Source organism: Culex quinquefasciatus, chromosome 2 (assembly GCF_015732765.1).
Source record: "Culex quinquefasciatus strain JHB chromosome 2, VPISU_Cqui_1.0_pri_paternal, whole genome shotgun sequence".
NCBI lineage: Eukaryota > Metazoa > Arthropoda > Insecta > Diptera > Culicidae > Culex > Culex quinquefasciatus.
Window position 1 is genome coordinate 11869334 of NC_051862.1, and position 10758 is coordinate 11880091.

A 10758-nucleotide genomic window follows, 5' to 3' on the forward strand; every position below is an offset into this window, starting at 1 on the left:
CACAAATTTACTGTTATTTTCAAAATAATTCACAAACATATTTTCAAAAAACAATAGGCACGAATGTCAAACTTTAGATGAATTAATCATATTTCATTTCAGCAAAAAAAAGTCAGATCTGCATGTCATCGAATATCAACCCTTTGTTGCACATATTTCACTACACTTTTTTCGCATTCCAATTTGATAATTGATACAAGCTTGTTCTGTTGTAATTCTTTTCCTCTCCTGTCAAAGCACAATCGGACCAGCCAGAAAAAAAATGTCGCAAAATGCAAAACATATTTCAGCAAAAACGAAGGGAAAAAACATTCAGCTCGTAAAATGTTTGCATAAATTTGCACGTGCAAAAAATCTGTCTCGAGCCGGGCAAAACAAACAAACCTTGGAATTGACATCACGAAAATTTATACCATTCAACATTCCACTCTGCCGCTCGATTCAGAATTTTTATGGTGGTGTTTTTGTCCAGATTCTGCTCAACGGGAGCTGAAATGTTCGCTTCTCAACTGGAGGGGCTGATTAATACAAATCTTCGCCCAGCTTCATTAACATCTTAACCGCGATGGAGTAGCACTTTTTGTGGTTCAAACGAAACAAGGCAGACTTGTTTGCGGAAAAATTTATTCTCTTGAATGATTTTTTGAAGTTATTTTTGTCTTTTTTTAGTGATTTTCAAAATTGAATTAATGTATTTATTGAAGCTTATTTTGAATTTCATTTCAATAATTTTGGATACTTCTACCTTTTTTCTATGAACAAAGAAGTCTTTTTGCATCGTAGTTCGTCCATACAATTCTTCATACATTTCTTGCAACAGTCCATACAAAAGGCTATTTAAATGTTATTATTATTGTTTGGTAATCCATACAAATTTTCATAAAAAATAGTGGCCGATCTTTTCGTAAAAAATTATGCCTTTAATGGTCTAGCTAGGTCATGACTTTTACAGGTAAAAAGTCACGTATTTAACAAAAGATCTTTTAAAGTTAGCTTCAACTCAAAAATCGTTTGTATCAAAATTTATTACAGAATTTTTGATTGCAAGTTTGCATCTAAAACACATCCTAAAATGAGATTTATGAAAAAATGTTATCTTGCGCAAATCAATGTTTTGTATGAAAAAAGGTTATTTTTTTAGAGAGTGACTATTCTTTCTTAAACTTTGCTGAAGACACCAAATCGATCAGAAAATCCGTTCTCAATATTCAGATTTCTGAATATTTTTATAGCCTTTTTGTAAGGACGGTTGCAATAATTGTATGGAAACTTATATGGGTGAATTAATAATGCAAAATTACGTATTGTGTACGAAAAGTACACATAAATTTTTCATCCATATCAAAAAATATAAAAAATAATCGTTGGTCGAAGCATAGCATAGCATAGCATAGCATAGCATTGGTGTCTACCCGTAGCTGCTACTTCGTTATTGACCAGGACCCCCAAACATTGCTCCGTGGACCACAGATGAAAAGTAGGAACCAATCATCACCCCTTCGCAATTTTCAAAGGTCCCTATCGTGCTGATCAATACCGACGCCGGCCACGACCAGAGGTAAGACACGGGGAAGTGGACGGGAATGTTAGCCGATACTTGAGTGATGGGACCGCCAAATCGACTGCGTCTCAGACAAAGTATCACATGAGTTTTGAGGGGTTAGTAAGATGGGTATGAGGTCAGGATTCACTGTGGTAGGTGATGCGACCATAAGCAATTTGTTTATCGGTTGAAATTTTAAAAATCTTAGGCAGCCGGCTGCAGAAAGATACCTATCTAGGGATTTATATATAGTATTAATTCGACCGCGATCCTCCAGAAATTCTCCGTCGGCGTGCCTTCCGATCAACGGTGATGTAGGAAGGGCTTCATTCATCAAAATTATTTTATATCATAGGCCTTAAAACATATTCGTTGACGTGCCTTCCGATCCTCGATGATATGGAAAGAACTTAATCCAGCAATGCGACTTGCTTATCTCAAAAAATAAAAATCGGATCGTTTCTATCGAAAACTATATAGGGGAGAGTGGGGAGACTTGATCCCCGGGGAGACTTGATCCCAAGCCTGTATCTCGTCAGCATGTGGGTAAAACAATTAGCTTTGTTCTAGAAAGTTGTGCGAAATTGACTAAAACTCATTGTAGAAAACAAAGAAAAATTTTTAAAAATGTTTAGATTGAGTTACACACATTTTTCTAAGAAGTGCTGCAAAAAACTCCCAAGAGATCTTTTTTCTTTGTATTGATAAGTATAGAAAACACTGAAAAATTTTTCCAAAAAATATTTTTTATACATGAATTGTTTGATAAATATATCAACTCCAAAACCCTTACGCATTTGAAGTTAAATTTATCGTCATACTATTTTTACAATCAATTGTTTAAAAAAGTGCGTTTAGGGAGACTTGATCCCTGCATTTTTACAGTCACTGGAATCAGCCTCAAGATTAAATAATTGGGCTGTGTTTTCGTACATAGTTTCCTTTAGTATAGTTGTACATAACTTACTGCAGTTTGAACCTTTTTTCAAAAGTTTTGTAAACAAAAATTTCCAGCTTTTGTAAACATGCTCAATTTTGGTCTAAAAAAGGAAATTTTATGTTTTTAAATATTTTGCATGCTAAACTTGTTATATTTTGAACACAAACGTACAGGTTTAATGTGAAATTGCTGTAACTTATAGAAAATTAAAAGTTTGGATGAATAAGAAACATTTTGCTTAAGATTTCTTCAAAATGTTGAAAGGGGGATCAAGTTACCCCTAACATTTTTGAAATGCCGGTTTAAAATATTTTTCTAAAACGCTTGGCATGATTCGAAGCGTTCATCTGATGAAATACCTGTATTAGCCAAACATAGATGAATGTTTAAGCTTTCAATTCCTGCAAAAAGATCATAGTTTTGTGAGAAATTGACAGAGTTATGTGCGATACAAAAAAAGGGGATCAAGTCTCCCCACTCTCCCCTAAAAAGAACAAAAATAAAATTCATCGGCCAACGAACACGCGAACTAAAAAAAATAAAAAAGAAGAAGAAAAAATCCAATCACCCCATGCACTCGAACAGCGACACAAAGGAGACGGAAAATAACACGAAAAAACAGGACTGCGCGTCCCCACTAGCACCGCTCTACTGTTGCCATTATTTAATTATAATGACCAATCACCCCATGCACTCGAACAGCGACACAAAAGAGACGGAAAATAACACGAAAAAACAGGATTGTGCGTCCCCACAGGCACCGCACTACTCAAAAAATAATCGTTGGTCGAAGTCTCAGAGAAATTAGTTGATAATAAACTCAAATTTAATAAAATATTATTTCAAGCACTATTTTTCAATCATTTGTAATACCAAAAAGTTTGCAAAGAGTCTCACTACTTATTTGAATATTGAATAAGGCTAATGCAAATATTTTTCAATTTTTTTGTCCTTCGGATCTCGTTGAAGTCGAAGGGGGAGGAGCGCAAAAAAAATAACATGCCATAGTCGCAATATTTGATTGAAAGAAGTATTTTAACATTCATTTTACACTAGTTCAGATGTTTTGCAATCATTAGTTATCAAAAAATGTAAGATTTGAGAAAATAAAAATTTTAGCGAAAACAAAACATTTTGCGATACTGTACATTTTTATTTTTAGGTTTTTTTATCGGCACCGTTTTCAAAATATAAAAATTCAAAATTAAATTTTGTCTAATAAATTCCAGTTTTATTGTACTTTTTGCATTAGTGGAATTCCTTAAATATTTTTCGAGGAAAAAATTAATAAAAAAATCTAATTTTTTCCGTGTACCTATTTTTGTCTGAATAGTCCTCATCAATACCTACAACTTAGCCGAAAAAAATCCTTGAAATGTTACAGATTTCGTATAATTACGATGTATTTTTGTATAAATAGCTGCCAAAATTGTATGGAGACTTTTATGGATGAACCAATGACACAAAATTACTTCTTTGATTATAGGGAAGGCCCCCACAAAGTCTGCGCAAAATCAAAAATTGTAAGTAAAATCCATTTCCGGGTTTGGTGGACAATTGCTCACATCTAATATTTTCAAAAACTCTATTTTTTTAATACACCTAAACATGCTAAAAATGATTCTAAACGCTGATTTTTCAGACCGACTTTGAAGAAGGGAAGAAGAACGTTGATTGCTTGGAACTGTTTTGAAAGAAAAAATGCACGTTGTTCAGTTTTTGAAGTTGTCAGGAAACTGGAAAAATAAATGGCATAAAAAAGATCGAGTTCCTTTTAATACAATTTGGGACATCAAATTTAGTTTGTATGCATTTTATTTTTATATTTCATTAGTATTTGTGTAAAATTATAACAAAGTGCATCTGCAAAAAGTTATATAAATTCAGGTGTTTATTTTTCAAATATCTGTGTTTGGGAGAAAACTATTTTAAACACACCTTACAATTTAGAAAGCGATTTAAATATTGAAATCGAGACCGATAAAATAATCACAATATTGTGAAATAAAATGGCTAAAAAACTATCCAGATTAGCACCAGAAACGATTAAAGATATGTTTTGAAATAGAATTCTTTTTTTTTGTTCATGATCTGAACAAACAAGATTTTTGATGAGTCCAACTAAAAATACACATTTTTTTTTAATTTATCTGTAAACACGAATTATTGAAAGCCCTACACCATACAAAACAAAATTTTGTTATTTAAATAAACAACACTTAGTTTTTATTATCAATCTGGAAATCAAAAACTTTAAACCAAAACTCCGTAGCTATCAATCTTTCTCTCTAATTTCTCGTTTTGTAAATCACCCCTCCCAACAATCGTGACCAAAATCAACGATCAAAACACGAAAACTGTAACAAAACTATTCAGGCAGAGATTTGTGCACCGAACTTGCCCCAAATAATTCAAGAGTTAAGTTTGCCCCCCTTTCAACTCCTCACCATGGGGGTGAGCGCGCCAAAAGAATAGCTCATAAAAAACATGAATAAATGCATAAGTACACGACAAAGTTTAATTGCCCACAAAACAATACCTCGTTTTCAACGAGAGGTTAAGATAACTTGTAGCAGACCGAATTTTTGAAATGTTTTTCTTTGGTTTAATACGATTAATTTGCTTGAATTTTACGATAGTTTGTCTGGAGACAGTTAACTCTACTATAAATCGCTTGATTCAACTCAGCAATCCAATCCAATCCAATCACGTGCAGTCCTGACTCATACCTCGCGGCACGCTATCTTATCACCCTCACCTGAGTCTGAGATGACGACGCGTTCAAGTTATGTACACAATTATGGAAACCTCCTCCCACGCCCCTTCCAACAAGAAGTGGGTACCTGCAGCGTCCAGTGCTCAGCCAGAAGTAGATAATAAAACTGTTTTACGCTTCTGCGGGTAACTTCACAGAGAGTGTGGCTCGTGGCTCGCATTAGAGCTGTCCCGAAAAAAAGGAAGTTGAAATAAGAAATTGCTACATTAAATTATGCAGCTTACTTAGCTGGGCGCAAAAAAAAACAACTAAAGTGGGGAGTCACTTTTCAAAAAGGTACATCACCAAAAAAAATTAAATTGTTTTTTTGACTTGGATGTTTGAATATTGATTTTTTTTTTCAAATTAAAATAAAGATCCACTAATAGACCCTTCCAAAATGTTACCCCCCGGACCTCTGGTTAGCTTCTGCAGCGCGTAATGTTTACGTTACAAATACCCAGCTTCTTCACTAATAGATTCATCATCGTCGTCGTTCCCGGCGAGTTGTTTACGGGGCCCGGCTTCCGGCCAGGGGACTTGGACTTCTTGGGTAACCGTATTTTTTCGTTATTTTTCGTTCAGTCTCCCAACTGAAAGAGCGATCCATTAATTTCGAATGCATGAATCTTTAATTACGGCGACGGCTAGTGCGCGCGCGCGTCCAAGCTGAATAAAGTTACGATCTGAAAACGATCCCAAATCACGAAGATCGGGCGGTGTTCAAACGGAATTATACATGTTAAGGGAGCGTTATGGACTAGGCGGTGGCCATAATGATGGAAATAGGCTTTACGACGTTGGTTCAACTGTGCCAAGTGTGGCGAGGTACGGATAGGGGGGGGGGTGAAGTCTCCAAATTGATGGAATTCGTGACAGAAAGATGAAGTTGATTTCCCTCAAGATCATCAAGGAAATTACACAGAAAGAAATTGTGTAAAATTGGAAGGTATAATTTTGGAAAGTTGAATATTACCTCTTTATGATGTAATTTTACCTCAATTCAGACTGAATAAGTGACATTACACCAGAAAAGTAGTAAATTTACACATTTTTTGTGACCCCTTCTCAGATGTAATAATACTATTTTTTTACTGTGTAGAAATGAGTAATTTTCTTCTTTTTTCATGATCATTAATGAATTTTGGAATTTAATTTGGAATGAAAGTGGACTCTCTCTATGTGTCGATATTGAAGGGACCATCGAGAGAGGGAGGTATCAAATTATAGAACAAAAATTCAAAGCATGCTTTTGAAGGGACTGAAAAAATAATCGACAGACGAAGCAATATTGATATAGAGCAGATCGAAAGTTAAAGAGTGACATTACACCAGAAAAGAAGTAAAATTACACATTTTCAGGGATAAAATTACACATTTTTTGTGACATAAAAGATATACCCCTTCTCAGATGTACACCCAAAATTCAGAGTCGAGATAATCGTTCTCTCAAAATTTATTGAGGGCTTAGTGCCAAAATCGATAGAATAATGGTACCAACTCACACCATCATAACAAATGAGTTCATTCGTTAGTTGAATCAATAAATCTCCAACAAGTGTCATACATCGACTTCTGACTTCTCCATGGTCACCAAGCTGTGGTGGCCGAGGCAGCTAAGTCATTGGATTGGTTTGTCAAAGGTCTCTGGTTCGATTCCCGTTGTCGACACTTTCGGTTTTTTGTTTGACGGATGAACTTTTTTGCAAATGAACCTCGAGAGAATAGTTTTATCGCCCATCTCGAGCTGTGTTCTCTGCGTCCGTGAATGGTACCACTATTATCTCGACTCGAGACCATCATTCTCTCGGACTAGCGCTGCCAGTTTTGGGTGTAATAATACTATTTTTTTACTGTGTAGAAATGAGTAATTTTCTTTTTTTTTTCAAGATCATAAATGAATTTTAGAATTTAATTTGGAATGAAAGTGGACTCTCTCTATGTGTCGATATTGAAGGGTCCATCGAGAGAGTTAATTGTATATTTAAAAAAAAATGTTTTTATGGAAATCATTAAGCGTCCAATTTTCCCGGGTTTGAAATTTCCCGGGAAACGGGAAAAATATTTTTTGAATCCCGGGAATTCCCGGGATCCGGGGATTGTTTTGAAATTGCCAGAAAATCATTTTTTTATATGTTGTTGTTTTTATGTTTAAAATCAAAGAATTAGCTCAATACCATCAGTTGGTGATAATCTACCATCAATCTTAAAAAGGACAGCAGTTTTTAGACAGCTTAAAAGAAATATAAAATTGATTTTATCAAATAAATCATGTATCATGTCTTTTAAATATATTTTATTTATTTTTATATATTTGACATCACTTGAGAAAGCTTTTTTTTTAATTTAAAACTGCAGTGACACCATTTAAGTGATACCAGGTAATGTTAAATTTTAGATAAATTAAGAATTTCATGTATCATTTAAAACTTATATTACAAATATTCTTTTAATCACTACTGCCAACTGGGGAAAATCAAGACAAAAGTCTGGTATAGGAGAAAAATCGAAACATTTTCAAAAAATGGCTTAAACAGCTGTATTACTTTGTTACCTTTGTACTGATTTTTCCCAGGCGGCGGTAATTGATGAAAAATAGTTAAATATGATATTTAGAATAATTAATACCCAGTCTTTGAATAGAATATAAAATTAAATAGAAAATATTTAAGGCGCTGCGAATTTTTTTAATTTCTAAACTAAAATTTTAACAATTTCCATAATATGAAAATTATTGGTGATATATGTCGAGTACAAATTTTTAATGTTTTATAATAATTATCGATTATTAATTAATCAAATGTTCATCTATTTCTACATCCTAATCAGAATATCCAAACCAAAATAAGTTTTTTCTCACTTTCGGGAATTCCTTGGATAAAATATGAAAAATCCCGGGATTCGGGAATTCCCGGTTTTGGAAAAATCCCGGGAATTTTGTCTCGGGAATTCCCGGGATGGACGCACTTAGAATCATGTTAACTCAAAATATCTGATTATTTAATCTTTGACATATTTTAGGTCAGTGATTTCCATTCTTTAAATTCAAGTAAGATTATATGTTGCAATTTTTGCAATCACTTTTTTTTAGTTCTTTAATTATATTAATGAAGCACTGACAGCTCAAAAAAGTTATCCCTTTTGATTTCTCCATTTCCAACAGATTTTCTCCAACCAGTCATCAAGCTCACAAATCACCACAACCATACTGCACAACAGATTTTTCCGGAACTTTTCAGCTTCAACAGTATCAAAGTTAATCCAAACCTCATTCTTGCATCCCTTCCCGATGCCCAACAAAGTCACGACTTTAATTAAAAACCACTACCGCCACCATCCAGCAACCAATGATGATGAACTTTTTCCGCGATCCAATTCTTTTGATTTGTGTTCCGGCAATTTTTCACAACCTTTTTTCCCGCGTTTCAGAACTGGTTGAACTCCGCGTTCTGCGGCGTCGATTTCAGCGTTGACAGCAGCAAACTGGCTTCGACTATCAATCTAAATACCGTTTTGTTCAATCAAAAATCGACACTAAGCTCTGGCAAACGGCTTTGAGAGCGCGGAATTAATCACGGAAAAAAATAATTTCTTAAAATATCATTCAATTTGATGATCTTACTTTGATCATATTATCTCAAAGAACATGTTTGAAAGAATTAATTTGACAATTTAGAGTTTTCCGTGTTCTCCTAAACCGTTACCAATCCCAAAAGAGGGAAATTGAATTGAATTATTGTCCCCTGTCTGACGACGAAAACGTCTATGCGAATCGTTCGCCTTTTCCTGGCTTTTCACTGCAAGAGACCCCATAGATTAAAGTGTGGAGAATAGTCGATTCCACCTTCCAAAACACCACTTCTTTTTCACATGTTCAACCAGATCGATTTAAAGGTGGAAATAATTTTCCTGTTTCGCGATCGCGAACAATAGAGGGCGGCGGCTTTTTCCTCGTCATTTCACTGCAATTTTTCGCCGCCACCCCAATCAGGCATTTTCATCGCCAATTTCATATTGGCCCCTTGTCTTTTTTGTTCGTTTTTCCGATACGTGAAGGGAGAGCCTTTTCTCCAATTTATTCCCGGCAGATTTGTCGATAAAATTTTCCTTTTTTTTGTTTTCACTCATCCAAGCATGACTAACAAGTCGTTGGCAATTAAATTTTCCGCGTGAATTTAGCACTGAACTGAAATTTATGACAGAGAAAACCACCGTAATGCGTCAACAAAACACTTTTTTAATAGGTTTACCACTCAAGATAAGCCGTCCCCACAACTCAAATATCACGACTGTATTTTCGCAGATGATGACCGACCAATTAGTAAAAAAAAAACGCGCGCAACGCAGCGTCCGTAGGTTAAGTTTGTTTAGTAAAAACGTGTTATTCTTGCGCGCGATAGTAGAAGAAGTTGGACAGGCGCGCGCGCTAAGCTAAGCGCTATAGCTCGTTTTTCGGCGGTAGGTTTACTACTGACGCCCCCCGTTTTGCAGACGCAGAGTCAGTCAGTCAGGCTCGGATTTCAAAGCCGCGTGCGCGAGAGCGGTGAGCCGATTGTGAGAACGGTGTGAGAGTCTAAGAGAGTTTTGGAAGGGAAGGGATGTTCACATCTTGGGAAAAGGAAGTTTGAATATAAGTATTATTAGAAGTTATCAAAATAAATATTGAATTAGAAGGTTTTTTTGAGTTGTTAATTCAAAATTATTATCAGTTCCATTTTTTTTTTTAAATAAATATGTGCTTAACTAATAATTACGAGAAAATCATAGAAAATTTAGGGAGTTACAGAATACATTCAAGAATAAATAAATAAGTTAAAACATTTTTTGTTGACGGTATTTTTAAACGAAATACATTAATTCAATTTTCATCTATGTTTTTCCTCAACCTTCCTTCTTATTAAAATATGTTCACAAAAAGTGATAAAAAACGATTTTGATATTTTGCCGATTTAAACAGTCACATTATTGTTATGATTTAGGTATATTAGAAATTCTAAAAGCATTGTAATTATTTGATTTTTTTAAATGATCAAATCAAACCTGAACAAAGTTATCCCGATGTCTGAATGGTTGAGTCCTGGAGTTCACTTTGCACCCTACAATTTAATTTATGTAAATTGGTATGGATTTTTTTATTTTATCACCAGCACAGTGTATTAGAAATTGAGAAAATTCGGTTAAATTTTTCCCAAGAAAGTAAGGAGATATCTAGTTCATATTAAACGGTACACCTTAACAATTGATGTGGTCAAAAATTCGTGATTGTCAATTGGAAAATTTTGAAAACATTTTTTTTTGCAAAGATTCGAAAATTTCACGAATGTAATTGTTTCACTATCAAATGATTTTAAATGTTAATGATTAGTAGTGGAAGAGTTATTCTGGACATCCAAGGACTTCTACGGTATTAGTTTCATAAAATAATAAAACATGGATTTTGGACAGTCAAAATTGAAAAAAATAAAGTTTACCTATAGTAATTTCCACACCAACTTTAATCGCTTTGGGCCAATCATAGAC

General features: G+C 34.3%; 1 protein-coding gene across 5 annotated transcripts in view; it reads right to left on the reverse strand.

Annotated features, from left to right (window-relative positions):
- Positions 1–9702, reverse strand: part of LOC6045578 (liprin-beta-1) — a 95546-nt gene extending 85844 nt beyond the window's left edge. For 4 of the 5 annotated variants that reach the window (XM_038256504.1, XM_038256509.1, XM_038256507.1 and 1 more), the window contains exon 1: positions 9489–9702. The gene's annotated coding sequence lies outside the window, so the exon portion shown is untranslated. The remainder of the gene's footprint in view (positions 1–9488) is intronic. The other variant, XM_038256508.1, reaches the window with a different exon arrangement.
- Positions 9703–10758: the final 1056 nt, after the last annotated feature.